A 20,036-nucleotide genomic window follows, 5' to 3' on the forward strand; every position below is an offset into this window, starting at 1 on the left:
CCGAATCACATTTGTGGCTTGGAAATCTAGTGATTTAGAAAGCGAGAGGTTGATCCACTGCTGATTTCCTCAACATTGGAGGAAAGAAATAGCAAAGTAGCAACTGCTTGGAGAAGCCCTGAATGCAGAGTCTGAAGAGGATGATCTCGCCTCTCAGTTGGAAGATGAAAAGCAGTGCTCTTCTTCGCCTATTAGCTTTCCTTTCTGAAGTTTCCCACAATCACATTTGTGGCTTGGAAATCTAGAGATTTAGAAAGCGAGAGGCTGATCCACTGCTGATTTCCTCAACATTGGAGGAAAGAGATAGCAAAGTAGCAACTCCTTGGAGAAGCACCGAATGCAGAGTCTGAAGAGGATGACATCGTCCCTTAGTTGGTAGATTAACATCAGTGCTGTTCACAGCTGATTAACTTTCCTTTCTGAAGTTTCCCCCGAATCACATTTGTGGCTTGGATAGCGAGAGGCTTTGAAAGCGAGAGGCTGATCCACTGCTGATTTCATCAACATTGGAGGAAAGAGATACCCAAATAGCAACTCCTTGGAGAAGCCCTGAATGCAGAGTTTGAAGAGGATGATCTCGCCTCTCAGTTGGACGATTAACATCAGTGCTGTTCACAGCTGATGAACTTTCCTTTCTGAAGTTTCCCACAACCACATTTGTGGCTTCGAAAGCTAGATTTTGGAAGCGAGAGGCTGATCCACTGCTGTTTTCCTCAACATTGTAGGAAAGAAATAGCAAAGTAGCAAGTCCTAAGAGAAGCGCCGAATGCAGAGTCTGAAGAGGATTACATCGCCTCTCAGTTGGAAGATTAACATCAGTGCTGTTCACAGCTGATTAACTTTCCTTTCTGAAGTTTCCCCCGAATCACATTTGTGGCTTGGATAGCGAGAGGCTTTGAAAGCGAGAGGCTGATCCACTGCTGATTTCATCAACATTGGAGGAAAGAGATACCCAAATAGCAACTCCTTGGAGAAGCCCCGAATGCAGAGTCTGAAGAGGATGATATCGCCTCTCAGTTGGACGATTAACATCAGTGCTGTTCACAGCTGATGAACTTTCCTTTCTGAAGTTTCCCACAACCACATTTGTGGCTTCGAAAGGTAGATTTTGGAAGCGAGAGGCTGATCCACTGCTGTTTTCCTCAACATTGTAGGAAAGAAATAGCAAAGTAGCAACTCCTTGGAGAAGCCCTGAATGCAGAGTCTGAAGAGGATGATATCGCCTCTCAGTTGGAAGATTAACATCAGTGCTGTTCACAGCTGATTAACTTTCCTTTCTGAAGTTTCCCACAATCACAATTGTGGCTTGGAAAGTGAGAGTTTTAGAAAGCGAGAGGCTGATCCACTGCTGATTTCATCAACATTGGAGGAAAGAGATACCCAAATAGCAACTCCTTGGAGAAGCCCTGAATGCAGAGTTTGAAGAGGATGATCTCGCCTCTCAGTTGGACGATTAACATCAGTGCTGTTCACAGCTGATGAACTTTCCTTTCTGAAGTTTCCCACAACCACATTTGTGGCTTCGAAAGCTAGATTTTGGAAGCGAGAGGCTGATCCACTGCTGTTTTCCTCAACATTGGAGGAAAGAAATAGCAAAGTAGCAAGTCCTAAGAGAAGCGCCGAATGCAGAGTCTGAAGAGGATTACATCGCCTCTCAGTTGGAAGATTAACATCAGTGCTGTTCACAGCTGATTAACTTTCCTTTCTGAAGTTTCCCCCGAATCACATTTGTGGCTTGGATAGCGAGAGGCTTTGAAAGCGAGAGGCTGATCCACTGCTGATTTCATCAACATTGGAGGAAAGAGATACCCAAATAGCAACTCCTTGGAGAAGCCCCGAATGCAGAGTCTGAAGAGGATGATATCGCCTCTCAGTTGGACGATTAACATCAGTGCTGTTCACAGCTGATGAACTTTCCTTTCTGAAGTTTCCCACAACCACATTTGTGGCTTCGAAAGCTAGATTTTGGAAGCGAGAGGCTGATCCACTGCTGTTTTCCTCAACATTGTAGGAAAGAAATAGCAAAGTAGCAACTCCTTGGAGAAGCCCCGAATGCAGAGTCTGAAGAGGATGATATCGCCTCTCAGTTGGAAGATTAACATCAGTGCTGTTCACAGCTGATTAACTTTCCTTTCTGAAGTTTCCCACAATCACAATTGTGGCTTGGAAAGTGAGAGTTTTAGAAAGCGAGAGGCTGATCCACTGCTGATTTCATCAACATTTGAGAAAAAAACATAGCATAGTACCGCTCCTTGGAGAAGCCCTGAATGCAGAGTCTGAAGAGGATGATATTGCCTCTCAGTTGGAAGATTAACATCAGTGCTGTTCACAGCTGGTTCATTTTCCTTTCTGAAGTTTCCCCGAATCACCTTTGTGCCTTGGATAGCGAGAGGCTTAGCAAGCGAGAGGCTGATCCACTGCTGATTTTGTCAACATTAAAGAAAACAAATGCTAAAGCAGGAATTGCTTGTAGAAGCCCCAAATGCAGAGTCTGAAGAGGATGATATCGCCTCTCTGTTGGAAGATTTACATCAGTGCTGTTCACAGCTGATGAACTTTCCTTTCTGAAGTTTCCCACCATCACGTTTGTGGCTTGGATAGCAAGAGGCTTTGAGAGCGAGAGGCTGATCCACTGCTGATTTCCTCAACATTGGAGGAAAGAAATACCCCAGTAGCAACTGCTTGGAGAAGCCCTGAATGCAGAGTCTGAAGAGGATGATCTCGCCTCTCAGTTGGAAGATGAAAAGCAATGCTGTTCCCAGCTGATTAACTTTCCTTTCTGAAGTTTCCCCAATCACATTTGTGGCTTGGATAGCGAGAGGCTTTGAAAGCGAGAGGCAGTTCCACTGCTGATTTCGTCAACATTGGAGCAAAGAAATAGCAAAGTAGCAACTCCTTGGAGAAGCCCTGAATGCAGAGTCTGAAGAGGATGATATCGCGTCTCAGTTGGACGATTAACATCAGTGCTCTTCACAGCTGATTAACTTTCCTTTCTGAAGTTTCCCACAATCACAATTGTGGCTTGGAAAGCGGGAGTTTTAGAAAGTGACATGCTGATCCACTGCTGATTTCCTCAACATTGGAGGAAAGAAATACCCAAGTAGCAACTCCTTGGAGAAGCCCCGAATGCAGAGTCTTAAGAGGATGACATTGCCTCTCAGTTGGAAGATGAAAATCAGTGCTGTTCCCAGCTGATTAACTTTCCTTTCTGAAGTTTCCCCGAATCACATTTGTGCCTTGAATAGCGAGAGGCTTAGGAAGCGAGAGGCTGATCCACTGCTGATTTCATCAACATTGGAGGAAAGAAATAGCGAAGTAGCAACTCCTTGGAGAAGCCCCGAATGCAGAGTCTGAAGAGGATTATATCGCCTCTCAGTTGGTAGATCAACATCAGTGCTGTTCACAGCTGATTAACTTTCCTTTCTGAAGTTTCCCACAATCACAATGGTGGCTTGGAAAGCGAGAGTTTTAGAAAGTGAGATGCTGATCCACTGCTGATTTCGTAAACATTGGAGGAAAGAAATACTCAAGTAGCAACTCCTTGGAGAAGCCCCGAATGCAGAGTCGGAAGAGTATGACATCGCCTCTCAGTTGGAAGATCAACATCAGTGCTCTTCATAGCTGATTAACTTTCCTTTCTGAAGTTTCCCCGAATCACATTTGTGGCTCGGATAGCGAGAGGCTTAGGAAGCGGAAGGCTGATCCACTGCTGATTTCCTCAACATTGGAGGAAAGAAATAGCAAAGTAGCAACTGCTTGGAGAAGCCCCGTATGCAGAGTCTGAAGAGGATGATCTCGCCTCTCAGTTGGAAGATTAAAATCAGTGCTCTTCATAGCTGATTAACTTTCCTTTCTGAAGTTTCCCCGAATCACATTTGTGGCTTGGAAATCTAGTGATTTAGAAAGTGAGAGTTTGATCCACTGCTGATTTCCTCAACATTGGAGGAAAGAAATAGCAAAGTAGCAACTGCTTGGAGAAGCCCCGAATGCAGAGTCTGAAGAGGATGATATCACCTCTCAGTTGGAAGATGAAAAGCAGTGCTCTTCTTCGCCGATTAGCTTTCCTTTCTGAAGTTTCCCACAATCACATTTGTGGCTTGGAAATCTAGAGATTTAGAAAGCGAGAGGCTGATCCACTGCTGATTTCATCAACATTGGAGGAAAGAGATAGCAAAGTAGCAACTCCTTGGAGAAGCACCGAATGCAGAGTCTGAAGAGGATGACATCGTCCCTTAGTTGGTAGATTAACATCAGTGCTGTTCCCAGCTGATTAACTTTCCTTTCTGAAGTTTCCCCCGAATCACATTTGTGGCTTGGATAGCGAGAGGCTTTGAAAGCGAGAGGCTGATCCACTGCTGATTTCATCAACATTGGAGGAAAGAGATACCCAAATAGCAACTCCTTGGAGAAGCCCTGAATGCAGAGTTTGAAGAGGATGACATCGCCTCTCAGTTGGAAGATTAACATCAGTGGTGTTCCCAGCTGATTAACTTTCCTTTCTGAAGTTTCCCACAATCACATTTGTGGCTTCGAAAGCTAGATTTTGGAAGCGAGAGGCTGATCCACTGCTGTTTTCCTCAACATTGTAGGAAAGAAATAGCAAAGTAGCAAGTCCTAAGAGAAGCGCCGAATGCAGAGTCTGAAGAGGATGATATCGCGTCTCATTTGGAAGATTAAAATCAGTGCTGTTCACAGCGGGTTCACTTTCCTTTCTGAAGTTTCCCCGAATCACATTTGTGGCTTGGATAGTGAGAGGCTTTGAGAGCGAGAGGCTGATCCACTGCTGATTTCATCAACATTGGAGGAAAGAAATAGCAAAGTAGCATCTCCTTGGAGAAGTCCCGAATGCAGAGTCTGAAGAGGATGATATCGCCTCTCAGTTGAAAGATTAACATCAGTGCTGTTCACAGCTGATTAACTTTCCTTTCTGACGTTTCCCAGAATCACATTTGTGGCTTGGATAGCGAGAGGCTTTGAGAGCGAGAGGCTGATCCACTGCTGATTTCCTCAACATTGGAGGAAAGAAATACCCAAGTAGCAACTCCTTGGAGAAGCCCCGAATGCAGAGTCTGAAGAGGATGACATTGTCCCTCAGTTGGAAGATTAACATCAGTGCTCTTCACAGCTGATTAACTTTCCTTTCTGACGTTTCCCAGAATCACATTTGTGGCTTGGATAGCGAGAGGCTTAGAAAGCGAGAGGCTGTTCCACTGCTGATTTCGTCAACATTGGAGCAAAGAAATAGCAAAGTAGCAACTCCTTGGAGAAGCCCTGAATGCAGAGTCTGAAGAGGATGATATTGCCTCTCAGTTGGAAGATTAAAATCAGTGCTGTTCACAGCTGGTTCATTTTCCTTTCTGAAGTTTCCCCGAATCACCTTTGTGCCTTGGATAGCGAGAGGCTTAGCAAGCGAGAGGCTGATCCACTGCTGATTTTGTCAACATTTGAGAAAAAAATATAGCATAGTACCGCTCCTTGGAGAAGCCCCGAATGCAGAGTCTGAAGAGGATGATATCGCGTCTCAGTTGGACGATTAACATCAGTGCTCTTCACAGCTGATTAACTTTCCTTTCTGAAGTTTCCCACAATCACAATTGTGGCTTGGAAATCTATAGTTTTAGAAAGTGAGATGCTGATCCACTGCTGATTTCGTAAACATTGGAGGAAAGAAATACCCAAATAGCAACTCCTTGGAGAAGCCCTGAATGCAGAGTTTGAAGAGAATGACATCGCCTCTCAGTTGGAAGATTAACATCAGTGGTGTTCCCAGCTGATTAACTTTCCTTTCTGAAGTTTCCTACAATCACATTTGTGGCTTCGAAAGCTAGATTTTGGAAGCGAGAGGCTGATCCACTGCTGTTTTCCTCAACATTGTAGGAAAGAAATAGCAAAGTAGCAAGTCCTAAGAGAAGCGCCGAATGCAGAGTCTGAAGAGGATGATATCGCGTCTCATTTGGAAGAGTAAAATCAGTGCTGTTCACAGCGGGTTCACTTTCCTTTCTGAAGTTTCCCCGAATCACATTTGTGGCTTGGATAGTGAGAGGCTTTGAGAGCGAGAGGCTGATCCACTGCTGATTTCATCAACATTGGAGGAAAGAAATAGCAAAGTAGCATCTCCTTGGAGAAGCCCCGAATGCAGAGTCTGAAGAGGATGATATCGCCTCTCAGTTGAAAGATTAACATCAGTGCTGTTCACAGCTGATTAACTTTCCTTTCTGACGTTTCCCAGAATCACATTTGTGGCTTGGATAGCGAGAGGCTTTGAGAGCGAGAGGCTGATCCACTGCTGATTTCGTCAACATTGGAGGAAAGAAATACCCAAGTAGCAACTCCTTGGAGAAGCCCCGAATGCAGAGTCTGAAGAGGATGACATTGTCCCTCAGTTGGAAGATTAACATCAGTGCTCTTCACAGCTGATTAACTTTCCTTTCTGACGTTTCCCAGAATCACATTTGTGGCTTGGATAGCGAGAGGCTTTGAGAGCGAGAGGCTGATCCACTGCTGATTTCGTCAACATTTGAGAAAAAAATATAGCATAGTACCGCTCCTTGGAGAATCCCCGAATGCAGAGTCTGAAGAGGATGATATTGCCTCTCAGTTGGAAGATTAACATCAGTGCTGTTCACAGCTGGTTCATTTTCCTTTCTGAAGTTTCCCCGAATCACCTTTGTGCCTTGGATAGCGAGAGGCTTAGCAAGCGAGAGGCTGATCCACTGCTGATTTTGTCAACATTTGAGAAAAAAATATAGCATAGTACCGCTCCTTGGAGAAGCCCCGAATGCAGAGTCTGAAGAGGATGATATCGCGTCTCAGTTGGACGATTAACATCAGTGCTCTTCACAGCTGATTAACTTTCCTTTCTGAAGTTTCCCACAATCACAATTGTGGCTTGGAAATCTATAGTTTTAGAAAGTGAGATGCTGATCCACTGCTGATTTCATCAACATTGGAGGAAAGAAATACCCAAATAGCAACTCCTTGGAGAAGCCCCGAATGCAGAGTCTGAAGAGGATGACATTGCCTCTCAGTTGGAAGATTTACATCAGTGCTTTTCCCAGCTGGTTCACTTTCCTTTCTAATATTTCCCAGAATCACAGTTGTGGCTTGGATAGTGAGAGGCTTTCAAAGCAAGAGCCTGATCCACTGCTGATTTTGTCAACATTAAAGAAAACAAATGCTAAAGCAGGAATTGCTTGTAGAAGCCCCAAATGCAGAGTCTGAAGAGGATGATATCGCCTCTCAGTTGGAAGATTTACATCAGTGCTGTTCACAGCTGATGAACTTTCCTTTCTGAAGTTTCCCACCATCACGTTTGTGGCTTGGATAGCGAGAGGCTTTGAGAGCGAGAGGCTGATCCACTGCTGATTTCCTCAACATTGGAGGAAAGAAATACCCAAGTAGCAACTCCTTGGAGAAGCCCCGAATGCAGAGTCTGAAGAGGATGACATTGTCCCTCAGTTGGAAGATTAACATCAGTGCTCTTCACAGCTGATTAACTTTCCTTTCTGAAGTTTCCCACAATCACAATTGTGGCTTGGAAAGCGGGAGTTTTAGAAAGTGAGATGCTGATCCACTGCTGATTTTGTCAACATTGGAGGAAAGAAATACCCAAGTAGCAACTCCTTGGAGAAGCCCCGAATGCAGAGTCGGAAGAGGATGACATTGCCTCTCAGTTGGTAGATTAAAATCAGTGCTGTTCCCAGCTGATTAACTTTCCTTTCTGAAGTTTCCCCGAATCACATTTGTGCCTTGAATAGCGAGAGACTTAGGAAGCGAGAGGCTGATCCACTGCTGATTTCCTCAACATTGGAGGAAAGAAATAGCAAAGTAGCATCTGCTTGGAGAAGCCCCGAATGCAGAGTCTGAAGAGGATGAGATCGCCTCTCAGTTGAAAGATTAACATCAGTGCTCTTCACAGCTGATTAACTTTCCTTTCTGACGTTTCCCAGAATCACATTTGTGGCTTGGATAGCGAGAGGCTTTGAGAGCGAGAGGCTGATCCACTGCTGATTTCGTAAACATTGGAGAAAAAAATATACCAAAGTAGCAACTCCTTGGAGAAGCCCTGAATGCAGAGTCTGAAGAGGATGATATTGCCTCTCAGTTGGAAGATTAACATCAGTGCTGTTCACAGCTGGTTCATTTTCCTTTCTGAAGTTTCCCCGAATCACCTTTGTGCCTTGGATAGCGAGAGGCTTAGCAAGCGAGAGGCTGATCCACTGCTGATTTTGTCAACATTTGAGAAAAAAATATAGCATAGTACCGCTCCTTGGAGAAGCCCCGAATGCAGAGTCTGAAGAGGATGATATCGCGTCTCAGTTGGACGATTAACATCAGTGCTCTTCACAGCTGATTAACTTTCCTTTCTGAAGTTTCCCACAATCACAATTGTGGCTTGGAAATCTATAGTTTTAGAAAGTGAGATGCTGATCCACTGCTGATTTCATCAACATTGGAGGAAAGAAATACCCAAATAGCAACTCCTTGGAGAAGCCCCGAATGCAGAGTCTGAAGAGGATGACATTGCCTCTCAGTTGGAAGATTTACATCAGTGCTTTTCCCAGCTGGTTCACTTTCCTTTCTAATATTTCCCAGAATCACATTTGTGGCTTGGATAGTGAGAGGCTTTCAAAGCAAGAGCCTGATCCACTGCTGATTTTGTCAACATTAAAGAAAACAAATGCTAAAGCAGGAATTGCTTGTAGAAGCCCCAAATGCAGAGTCTGAAGAGGATGATATCGCCTCTCAGTTGGAAGATTTACATCAGTGCTGTTCACAGCTGATGAACTTTCCTTTCTGAAGTTTCCCACCATCACGTTTGTGGCTTGGATAGCGAGAGGCTTTGAGAGCGAGAGGCTGATCCACTGCTGATTTCCTCAACATTGGAGGAAAGAAATACCCAAGTAGCAACTCCTTGGAGAAGCCCCGAATGCAGAGTCTGAAGAGGATGACATTGTCCCTCAGTTGGAAGATTAACATCAGTGCTCTTCACAGCTGATTAACTTTCCTTTCTGAAGTTTCCCACAATCACAATTGTGGCTTGGAAAGCGGGAGTTTTAGAAAGTGAGATGCTGATCCACTGCTGATTTTGTCAACATTGGAGGAAAGAAATACCCAAGTAGCAACTCCTTGGAGAAGCCCCGAATGCAGAGTCGGAAGAGGATGACATTGCCTCTCAGTTGGTAGATTAAAATCAGTGCTGTTCCCAGCTGATTAACTTTCCTTTCTGAAGTTTCCCCGAATCACATTTGTGCCTTGAATAGCGAGAGACTTAGGAAGCGAGAGGCTGATCCACTGCTGATTTCCTCAACATTGGAGGAAAGAAATAGCAAAGTAGCATCTGCTTGGAGAAGCCCCGAATGCAGAGTCTGAAGAGGATGATATCGCCTCTCAGTTGAAAGATTAACATCAGTGCTCTTCACAGCTGATTAACTTTCCTTTCTGAAGTTTCCCACAATCACAATTGTGGCTTGGAAATCTATAGTTTTAGAAAGTGAGATGCTGATCCACTGCTGATTTCATCAACATTGGAGGAAAGAAATACCCAAATAGCAACTCCTTGGAGAAGCCCCGAATGCAGAGTCTGAAGAGGATGACATTGCCTCTCAGTTGGAAGATTTACATCAGTGCTTTTCCCAGCTGGTTCACTTTCCTTTCTAATATTTCCCAGAATCACAGTTGTGGCTTGGATAGTGAGAGGCTTTCAAAGCAAGAGCCTGATCCACTGCTGATTTTGTCAACATTAAAGAAAACAAATGCTAAAGCAGGAATTGCTTGTAGAAGCCCCAAATGCAGAGTCTGAAGAGGATGATATCGCCTCTCAGTTGGAAGATTTACATCAGTGCTGTTCACAGCTGATGAACTTTCCTTTCTGAAGTTTCCCACCATCACGTTTGTGGCTTGGATAGCGAGAGGCTTTGAGAGCGAGAGGCTGATCCACTGCTGATTTCCTCAACATTGGAGGAAAGAAATACCCAAGTAGCAACTCCTTGGAGAAGCCCCGAATGCAGAGTCTGAAGAGGATGACATTGTCCCTCAGTTGGAAGATTAACATCAGTGCTCTTCACAGCTGATTAACTTTCCTTTCTGAAGTTTCCCACAATCACAATTGTGGCTTGGAAAGCGGGAGTTTTAGAAAGTGAGATGCTGATCCACTGCTGATTTTGTCAACATTGGAGGAAAGAAATACCCAAGTAGCAACTCCTTGGAGAAGCCCCGAATGCAGAGTCGGAAGAGGATGACATTGCCTCTCAGTTGGTAGATTAAAATCAGTGCTGTTCCCAGCTGATTAACTTTCCTTTCTGAAGTTTCCCCGAATCACATTTGTGCCTTGAATAGCGAGAGACTTAGGAAGCGAGAGGCTGATCCACTGCTGATTTCCTCAACATTGGAGGAAAGAAATAGCAAAGTAGCATCTGCTTGGAGAAGCCCCGAATGCAGAGTCTGAAGAGGATGATATCGCCTCTCAGTTGAAAGATTAACATCAGTGCTCTTCACAGCTGATTAACTTTCCTTTCTGACGTTTCCCAGAATCACATTTGTGGCTTGGATAGCGAGAGGCTTTGAGAGCGAGAGGCTGATCCACTGCTGATTTCGTAAACATTGGAGAAAAAAATATACCAAAGTAGCAACTCCTTGGAGAAGCCCTGAATGCAGAGTCTGAAGAGGATGATATTGCCTCTCAGTTGGAAGATTAACATCAGTGCTGTTCACAGCTGGTTCATTTTCCTTTCTGAAGTTTCCCCGAATCACCTTTGTGCCTTGGATAGCGAGAGGCTTAGCAAGCGAGAGGCTGATCCACTGCTGATTTTGTCAACATTTGAGAAAAAAATATAGCATAGTACCGCTCCTTGGAGAAGCCCCGAATGCAGAGTCTGAAGAGGATGATATCGCGTCTCAGTTGGACGATTAACATCAGTGCTCTTCACAGCTGATTAACTTTCCTTTCTGAAGTTTCCCACAATCACAATTGTGGCTTGGAAATCTATAGTTTTAGAAAGTGAGATGCTGATCCACTGCTGATTTCATCAACATTGGAGGAAAGAAATACCCAAATAGCAACTCCTTGGAGAAGCCCCGAATGCAGAGTCTGAAGAGGATGACATTGCCTCTCAGTTGGAAGATTTACATCAGTGCTTTTCCCAGCTGGTTCACTTTCCTTTCTAATATTTCCCAGAATCACATTTGTGGCTTGGATAGTGAGAGGCTTTCAAAGCAAGAGCCTGATCCACTGCTGATTTTGTCAACATTAAAGAAAACAAATGCTAAAGCAGGAATTGCTTGTAGAAGCCCCAAATGCAGAGTCTGAAGAGGATGATATCGCCTCTCAGTTGGAAGATTTACATCAGTGCTGTTCACAGCTGATGAACTTTCCTTTCTGAAGTTTCCCACCATCACGTTTGTGGCTTGGATAGCGAGAGGCTTTGAGAGCGAGAGGCTGATCCACTGCTGATTTCCTCAACATTGGAGGAAAGAAATACCCAAGTAGCAACTCCTTGGAGAAGCCCCGAATGCAGAGTCTGAAGAGGATGACATTGTCCCTCAGTTGGAAGATTAACATCAGTGCTCTTCACAGCTGATTAACTTTCCTTTCTGAAGTTTCCCACAATCACAATTGTGGCTTGGAAAGCGGGAGTTTTAGAAAGTGAGATGCTGATCCACTGCTGATTTTGTCAACATTGGAGGAAAGAAATACCCAAGTAGCAACTCCTTGGAGAAGCCCCGAATGCAGAGTCGGAAGAGGATGACATTGCCTCTCAGTTGGTAGATTAAAATCAGTGCTGTTCCCAGCTGATTAACTTTCCTTTCTGAAGTTTCCCCGAATCACATTTGTGCCTTGAATAGCGAGAGACTTAGGAAGCGAGAGGCTGATCCACTGCTGATTTCATCAACATTGGAGGAAAGAAATAGCAAAGTAGCATCTCCTTGGAGAAGCCCCGAATGCAGAGTCTGAAGAGGATGATATCGCCTCTCAGTTGAAAGATTAACATCAGTGCTGTTCACAGCTGATTAACTTTCCTTTCTGACGTTTCCCAGAATCACATTTGTGGCTTGGATAGCGAGAGGCTTTGAGAGCGAGAGGCTGATCCACTGCTGATTTCCTCAACATTGGAGGAAAGAAATACCCAAGTAGCAACTCCTTGGAGAAGCCCCGAATGCAGAGTCTGAAGAGGATGACATCGCCTCTCAGTTGGAAGATTAACATCAGTGCTCTTCACAGCTGATTAACTTTCCTTTCTGACGTTTCCCAGAATCACATTTGTGGCTTGGATAGCGAGAGGCTTTGAGAGCGAGAGGCTGATCCACTGCTGATTTCGTCAACATTTGAGAAAAAAATATAGCATAGTACCGCTCCTTGGAGAATCCCCGAATGCAGAGTCTGAAGAGGATGATATTGCCTCTCAGTTGGAAGATTAACATCAGTGCTGTTCACAGCTGGTTCATTTTCCTTTCTGAAGTTTCCCCGAATCACCTTTGTGCCTTGGATAGCGAGAGGCTTAGCAAGCGAGAGGCTGATCCACTGCTGATTTTGTCAACATTTGAGAAAAAAATATAGCATAGTACCGCTCCTTGGAGAAGCCCCGAATGCAGAGTCTGAAGAGGATGATATCGCCTCTCAGTTGGAAGATTAACATCAGTGCTCTTCACAGCTGATTAACTTTCCTTTCTGAAGTTTCCCACAATCACAATTGTGGCTTGGAAATCTATAGTTTTAGAAAGTGAGATGCTGATCCACTGCTGATTTCATCAACATTGGAGGAAAGAAATACCCAAATAGCAACTCCTTGGAGAAGCCCCGAATGCAGAGTCTGAAGAGGATGACATCGCCTCTCAGTTGGAAGATTTACATCAGTGCTTTTCCCAGCTGGTTCACTTTCCTTTCTAATATTTCCCAGAATCACATTTGTGGCTTGGATAGTGAGAGGCTTTCAAAGCAAGAGCCTGATCCACTGCTGATTTTGTCAACATTAAAGAAAACAAATGCTAAAGCAGGAATTGCTTGTAGAAGCCCCAAATGCAGAGTCTGAAGAGGATGATATCGCCTCTCAGTTGGAAGATTTACATCAGTGCTGTTCACAGCTGATGAACTTTCCTTTCTGAAGTTTCCCACCATCACGTTTGTGGCTTGGATAGCAAGAGGCTTTGAGAGCGAGAGGCTGATCCACTGCTGATTTCCTCAACATTGGAGGAAAGAAATACCCAAGTAGCAACTGCTTGGAGAAGCCCTGAATGCAGAGTCTGAAGAGGATGATCTCGCCTCTCAGTTGGAAGATGAAAAGCAATGCTGTTCACAGCTGATTAACTTTCCTTTCTGAAGTTTCCCCAATCACATTTGTGGCTTGGATAGCGAGAGGCTTTGAAAGCGAGAGGCTGTTCCACTGCTGATTTCGTCAACATTGGAGCAAAGAAATAGCAAAGTAGCAACTCCTTGGAGAAGCCCTGAATGCAGAGTCGGAAGAGGATGACATTGCCTCTCAGTTGGTAGATTAAAATCAGTGCTGTTCCCAGCTGATTAACTTTCCTTTCTGAAGTTTCCCCGAATCACATTTGTGGCTTGGATAGCGAGAGGCTTTGAAAGCGAGAGGCTGATCCACTGCTGTTTTCCTCAACATTGGAGGAAAGAAATAGCGAAGTAGCAACTCCTTGGAGAAGCCCCGAATGCAGAGTCTGAAGAGGATTATATCGCCTCTCAGTTGGTAGATCAACATCAGTGCTGTTCACAGGTGATTAACTTTCCTTTCTGAAGTTTTCCACAATCACAATTGTGGCTTGGAAAGCGAGAGTTTTAGAAAGTGAGATGCTGATCCACTGCTGATTTCGTAAACATTGGAGGAAAGAAATACTCAAGTAGCAACTCCTTGGAGAAGCCCCGAATGCAGAGTCTGAAGAGTATGACATCGCCTCTCAGTTGGAAGATCAACATCAGTGCTCTTCATAGCTGATTAACTTTCCTTTCTGAAGTTTCCCCGAATCACATTTGTTGCTCGGATAGCGAGAGGCTTAGGAAGCGGAAGGCTGATCCACTGCTGATTTCCTCAACATTGGAGGAAAGAAATAGCAAAGTAGCAACTGCTTGGAGAAGCCCCGTATGCAGAGTCTGAAGAGGATGATCTCGCCTCTCAGTTGGAAGATTAAAATCAGTGCTCTTCATAGCTGATTAACTTTCCTTTCTGAAGTTTCCCCGAATCACATTTGTGGCTTGGAAATCTAGTGATTTAGAAAGCGAGAGGCTGATCCACTGCTAATTTCCTCAACATTGGAGGAAAGAAATAGCAAAGTAGCAACTGCTTGGAGAAGCCCTGAATGCAGAGTCTGAAGAGGATGATATCGCCTCTCAGTTGGAAGATGAAAAGCAGTGCTCTTCTTCGCCGATTAGCTTTCCTTTCTGAAGTTTCCCACAATCACATTTGTGGCTTGGAAATCTAGAGATTTAGAAAGCGAGAGGCTGATCCACTGCTGATTTCATCAACATTGGAGGAAAGAGATAGCAAAGTAGCAACTCCTTGGAGAAGCACCGAATGCAGAGTCTGAAGAGGATGACATCGTCCCTTAGTTGGTAGATTAACATCAGTGCTGTTCACAGCTGATTAACTTTCCTTTCTGAAGTTTCCCCCGAATCACATTTGTGGCTTGGATAGCGAGAGGCTTTGAAAGCGAGAGGCTGATCCACTGCTGATTTCATCAACATTGGAGGAAAGAGATACCCAAATAGCAACTCCTTGGAGAAGCCCTGAATGCAGAGTTTGAAGAGGATGATCTCGCCTCTCAGTTGGACGATTGACATCAGTGCTGTTCACAGCTGATGAACTTTCCTTTCTGAAGTTTCCCACAACCACATTTGTGGCTTCGAAAGCTAGATTTTGGAAGCGAGAGGCTGATCCACTGCTGTTTTCCTCAACATTGTAGGAAGGAAATAGCAAAGTAGCAAGTCCTAAGAGAAGCGCCGAATGCAGAGTCTGAAGAGGATGATATCGCCTCTCAGTTGGAAGATTAACATCAGTGCTGTTCACAGCTGATTAACTTTCCTTTCTGAAGTTTCCCCCGAATCACATTTGTGGCTTGGATAGCGAGAGGCTTTGAAAGCGAGAGGCTGATCCACTGCTGATTTCATCAACATTGGAGGAAAGAGATACCCAAATAGCAACTCCTTGGAGAAGCCCTGAATGCAGAGTTTGAAGAGGATGATCTCGCCTCTCAGTTGGACGATTAACATCAGTGCTGTTCACAGCTGATGAACTTTCCTTTCTGAAGTTTCCCACAACCACATTTGTGGCTTCGAAAGCTAGATTTTGGAAGCGAGAGGCTGATCCACTGCTGTTTTCCTCAACATTGTAGGAAAGAAATAGCAAAGTAGCAAGTCCTAAGAGAAGCGCCGAATGCAGAGTCTGAAGAGGATGATATCGCCTCTCAGTTGGAAGATTAACATCAGTGCTGTTCACAGCTGATTAACTTTCCTTTCTGAAGTTTCCCCCGAATCACATTTGTGGCTTGGATAGCGAGAGGCTTTGAAAGCGAGAGGCTGATCCACTGCTGATTTCATCAACATTGGAGGAAAGAGATACCCAAATAGCAACTCCTTGGAGAAGCCCTGAATGCAGAGTTTGAAGAGGATGATCTCGCCTCTCAGTTGGACGATTAACATCAGTGCTGTTCACAGCTGATGAACTTTCCTTTCTGAAGTTTCCCACAACCACATTTGTGGCTTCGAAAGCTAGATTTTGGAAGCGAGAGGCTGATCCACTGCTGTTTTCCTCAACATTGTAGGAAAGAAATAGCAAAGTAGCAAGTCCTAAGAGAAGCGCCGAATGCAGAGTCTGAAGAGGATTACATCGCCTCTCAGTTGGAAGATTAACATCAGTGCTGTTCACAGCTGATTAACTTTCCTTTCTGAAGTTTCCCCCGAATCACATTTGTGGCTTGGATAGCGAGAGGCTTTGAAAGCGAGAGGCTGATCCACTGCTGATTTCATCAACATTGGAGGAAAGAGATACCCAAATAGCAACTCCTTGGAGAAGCCCCGAATGCAGAGTCTGAAGAGGATGATATCGCCTCTCAGTTGGACGATTAACATCAGTGCTGTTCACAGCTGATGAACTTTCCTTTCTGAAGTTTCCCACAACCACATTTGTGGCTTCGAAAGGTAGATTTTGGAAGCGAGAGGCTGATCCACTGCTGTTTTCCTCAACATTGTAGGAAAGAAATAGCAAAGTAGCAACTCCTTGGAGAAGCCCTGAATGCAGAGTCTGAAGAGGATGATATCGCCTCTCAGTTGGAAGATTAACATCAGTGCTGTTCACAGCTGATTAACTTTCCTTTCTGAAGTTTCCCACAATCACAATTGTGGCTTGGAAAGTGAGAGTTTTAGAAAGCGAGAGGCTGATCCACTGCTGATTTCATCAACATTTGAGAAAAAAACATAGCATAGTACCGCTCCTTGGAGAAGCCCTGAATGCAGAGTCTGAAGAGGATGATATTGCCTCTCAGTTGGAAGATTAACATCAGTGCTGTTCCCAGCTGATTAACTTTCCTTTCTGAAGTTTCCCCGAATCACCTTTGTGCCTTGGATAGCGAGAGGCTTAGCAAGCGAGAGGCTGATCCACTGCTGATTTTGTCAACATTAAAGAAAACAAATGCTAAAGCAGGAATTGCTTGTAGAAGCCCCAAATGCAGAGTCTGAAGAGGATGATATCGCCTCTCAGTTGGAAGATTTACATCAGTGCTGTTCACAGCTGATGAACTTTCCTTTCTGAAGTTTCCCACCATCACGTTTGTGGCTTGGATAGCAAGAGGCTTTGAGAGCGAGAGGCTGATCCACTGCTGATTTCCTCAACATTGGAGGAAAGAAATACCCAAGTAGCAACTGCTTGGAGAAGCCCCGAATGCAGAGTCTGAAGAGGATGATCTCGCCTCTCAGTTGGAAGATGAAAAGCAATGCTGTTCCCAGCTGATTAACTTTCCTTTCTGAAGTTTCCCCCGAATCACATTTGTGGCTTGGATAGCGAGAGGCTTTGAAAGCGAGAGGCTGATCCACTGCTGATTTCATCAACATTGGAGGAAAGAGATACCCAAATAGCAACTCCTTGGAGAAGCCCTGAATGCAGAGTTTGAAGAGGATGATCTCGCCTCTCAGTTGGACGATTAACATCAGTGCTGTTCACAGCTGATGAACTTTCCTTTCTGAAGTTTCCCACAACCACATTTGTGGCTTCGAAAGCTAGATTTTGGAAGCGAGAGGCTGATCCACTGCTGTTTTCCTCAACATTGTAGGAAAGAAATAGCAAAGTAGCAAGTCCTAAGAGAAGCGCCGAATGCAGAGTCTGAAGAGGATTACATCGCCTCTCAGTTGGAAGATTAACATCAGTGCTGTTCCCAGCTGATTAACTTTCCTTTCTGAAGTTTCCCCGAATCACATTTGTGGCTTGGATAGCGAGAGGCTTTGAAAGCGAGAGGCTGATCCACTGCTGATTTCATCAACATTGGAGGAAAGAGATACCCAAATAGCAACTCCTTGGAGAAGCCCTGAATGCAGAGTTTGAAGAGGATGATCTCGCCTCTCAGTTGGACGATTAACATCAGTGCTGTTCACAGCTGATGAACTTTCCTTTCTGAAGTTTCCCACAACCACATTTGTGGCTTCGAAAGCTAGATTTTGGAAGCGAGAGGCTGATCCACTGCTGTTTTCCTCAACATTGTAGGAAAGAAATAGCAAAGTAGCAAGTCCTAAGAGAAGCGCCGAATGCAGAGTCTGAAGAGGATTACATCGCCTCTCAGTTGGAAGATTAACATCAGTGCTGTTCACAGCTGATTAACTTTCCTTTCTGAAGTTTCCCCCGAATCACATTTGTGGCTTGGATAGCGAGAGGCTTTGAAAGCGAGAGGCTGATCCACTGCTGATTTCATCAACATTGGAGGAAAGAGATACCCAAATAGCAACTCCTTGGAGAAGCCCCGAATGCAGAGTCTGAAGAGGATGATATCGCCTCTCAGTTGGACGATTAACATCAGTGCTGTTCACAGCTGATGAACTTTCCTTTCTGAAGTTTCCCACAACCACATTTGTGGCTTCGAAAGCTAGATTTTGGAAGCGAGAGGCTGATCCACTGCTGTTTTCCTCAACATTGTAGGAAAGAAATAGCAAAGTAGCAACTCCTTGGAGAAGCCCTGAATGCAGAGTCTGAAGAGGATGATATCGCCTCTCAGTTGGAAGATTAACATCAGTGCTGTTCACAGCTGATTAACTTTCCTTTCTGAAGTTTCCCACAATCACAATTGTGGCTTGGAAAGTGAGAGTTTTAGAAAGCGAGAGGCTGATCCACTGCTGATTTCATCAACATTTGAGAAAAAAACATAGCATAGTACCGCTCCTTGGAGAAGCCCTGAATGCAGAGTCTGAAGAGGATGATATTGCCTCTCAGTTGGAAGATTAACATCAGTGCTGTTCACAGCTGATTAACTTTCCTTTCTGAAGTTTCCCCGAATCACCTTTGTGCCTTGGATAGCGAGAGGCTTAGCAAGCGAGAGGCTGATCCACTGCTGATTTTGTCAACATTAAAGAAAACAAATGCTAAAGCAGGAATTGCTTGTAGAAGCCCCAAATGCAGAGTCTGAAGAGGATGATATCGCCTCTCAGTTGGAAGATTAACATCAGTGCTGTTCACAGCTGATGAACTTTCCTTTCTGAAGTTTCCCACCATCACGTTTGTGGCTTGGATAGCAAGAGGCTTTGAGAGCGAGAGGCTGATCCACTGCTGATTTCCTCAACATTGGAGGAAAGAAATACCCAAGTAGCAACTGCTTGGAGAAGCCCTGAATGCAGAGTCTGAAGAGGATGATCTCGCCTCTCAGTTGGAAGATGAAAAGCAATGCTGTTCCCAGCTGATTAACTTTCCTTTCTGAAGTTTCCCCAATCACATTTGTGGCTTGGATAGCGAGAGGCTTTGAAAGCGAGAGGCTGATCCACTGCTGATTTCGTCAACATTGGAGCAAAGAAATAGCAAAGTAGCAACTCCTTGGAGAAGCCCTGAATGCAGAGTCTGAAGAGGATGATATCGCGTCTGAGTTGGACGATTAACATCAGTGCTCTTCACAGCTGATTAACTTTCCTTTCTGAAGTTTCCCACAATCACAATTGTGGCTTGGAAAGCGGGAGTTTTAGAAAGTGAGATGCTGATCCACTGCTGATTTCGTCAACATTGGAGGAAAGAAATACCCAAGTAGCAACTCCTTGGAGAAGCCCCGAATGCAGAGTCGGAAGAGGATGACATTGCCTCTCAGTTGGTAGATTAAAATCAGTGCTGTTCCCAGCTGATTAACTTTCCTTTCTGAAGTTTCCCCGAATCACATTTGTGCCTTGAATAGCGAGAGACTTAGGAAGCGAGAGGCTGATCCACTGCTGATTTCATCAACATTGGAGGAAAGAAATAGCGAAGTAGCAACTCCTTGGAGAAGCCCCGAATGCAGAGTCTGAAGAGGATTATATCGCCTCTCAGTTGGTAGATCAACATCAGTGCTGTTCACAGCTGATTAACTTTCCTTTCTGAAGTTTTCCACAATCACAATTGTGGCTTGGAAAGCGAGAGTTTTAGAAAGTGAGATGCTGATCCACTGCTGATTTCGTAAACATTGGAGGAAAGAAATACTCAAGTAGCAACTCCTTGGAGAAGCCCCGAATGCAGAGTCGGAAGAGTATGACATCGCCTCTCAGTTGGAAGATTAACATCAGTGCTCTTCATAGCTGATTCACTTTCCTTTCTGAAGTTTCCCCGAATCACATTTGTGGCTCGGATAGCGAGAGGCTTAGGAAGCGGAAGGCTGATCCACTGCTGATTTCCTCAACATTGGAGGAAAGAAATAGCAAAGTAGCAACTGCTTGGAGAAGCCCCGTATGCAGAGTCTGAAGAGGATGATCTCGCCTCTCAGTTGGAAGATTAAAATCAGTGCTCTTCATAGCTGATTAACTTTCCTTTCTGAAGTTTCCCCGAATCACATTTGTGGCTTGGAAATCTAGTGATTTAGAAAGCGAGAGGTTGATCCAC

Source organism: Struthio camelus, chromosome 3 (assembly GCF_040807025.1).
Source record: "Struthio camelus isolate bStrCam1 chromosome 3, bStrCam1.hap1, whole genome shotgun sequence".
Lineage (NCBI taxonomy): Eukaryota > Metazoa > Chordata > Aves > Struthioniformes > Struthionidae > Struthio > Struthio camelus.